A 1,359-nucleotide genomic window follows, 5' to 3' on the forward strand; every position below is an offset into this window, starting at 1 on the left:
ACTTTACTGCACCTAATTCCAATTTACATGGAAGAAGCATCTCCATTCCTGCCATTGGAGCAAACAACTTTGAGCTGAAACCTCAATTAGTTTCTCTGATGCAGCAGAACTGCAAGTTTCATGGACTTCCATCTGAAGATCCTTTTCAGTTCTTAACTGAATTCTTGCAGATATGTGATACTGTTAAGACTAATGGAGTAGATCCTGAAGTCTACAGGCTCATGCTTTTCCCTTTTGCTGTAAGAGACAGAGCTAGATTATGGTTGGATTCTCAACCCAAAGACAGTCTGAACTCTTGGGATAAGCTGGTCACGGATTTCTTAGCCAAGTACTTTCCTCCTCAAAAGCTGAGCAAGCTTAGAGCTGATGTTCAAACCTTCAGACAGAAAGAAGGTGAATCCCTCTATGAAGCTTGGGAAAGATACAAACAGTTGACCAAAAAGTGTCCTTCTAACATGCTTTCAGAATGGACCATCCTGGATATATTCTATGATGGTTTATCTGAGCTATCAAAGATGTCACTGGACACTTCTGCAGGTGGATCCATTCACCTAAAGAAAATGCCTGCAGAAGCTCAAGAACTCATTGACATGGTTGCTAATAACCAGTTCATGTACACTTCTGAAAGGAATCCTGTGAGTAATGGATGCCTATGAAGAAGGGAGTTTTTGAAGTTGATACTCTGAATGCCATATTGGCTCAGAATAAAATATTGACTCAGCAAGTCAATATGATTTCTCAGAGTCTGCATGGAATGCAAGCTGCATCCAACAGTACTCAAGAGGCTTCTTATGTAGAAGAAGCTTATGATCCTAAGAACCCTGCAATAGCAGAGGTGAATTACTTAGGTGAACCTTATGGAAACACCTATAACTCATTATGGAGAAATCATCCAAATTTCTCATGGAAGGATCAAAAGCCTCAACAAGGCTTTAATAATGGTGGAAGAAACAGGTTTAGCAATAATAAACCTTTTCCATCATCCACTCAACAACAGACAGAGAACTCTGAACAAAATACTTCTAATTTGGCAAACTTAGTCCCTAATCTGTCTAAGGCTACTATAAGTTTCATGAATGAAACAAGATCTTCCATTAGAAATCTGGAAGCACAAGTGGGCCAGCTGAGTAAAAGGATCACTGAAATCCCTCCCAGTACTCTCCCAAGCAATACAGAAGAGAACCCAAAAGGAGAGTGCAAGGCCATTGACATAAGCACCATGGCCGAACCTACAAGGGGAGTGGAGGACGTGAATCCCAAGGAGGAAGACCTCCTGGGACGTCCAGTGATCAATAAGGAGCTTCCCTCTAAGGAACCAAAGGACTCTGAGGCTCATCTAGAGACCATAGAGATTCCATT

The 1,359-nt window shown here is 41.4% G+C and overlaps 1 non-coding gene across 1 annotated transcript; it reads right to left on the bottom strand.

Annotated features, from left to right (window-relative positions):
* Positions 1–353: 353 nt before the first annotated feature.
* On the bottom strand, positions 354–461 carry LOC148567155 (small nucleolar RNA R71). Its single transcript, XR_015881585.1, has one exon. It is a non-coding gene; the product is annotated as a small nucleolar RNA R71 (small nucleolar RNA).
* Positions 462–1,359: the final 898 nt, after the last annotated feature.

This window comes from Arachis ipaensis, chromosome B4, assembly GCF_059453495.1.
Source record: "Arachis ipaensis isolate K30076 ecotype BB chromosome B4, ASM5945349v1, whole genome shotgun sequence".
In the NCBI taxonomy this organism is placed as follows: domain Eukaryota; kingdom Viridiplantae; phylum Streptophyta; class Magnoliopsida; order Fabales; family Fabaceae; genus Arachis; species Arachis ipaensis.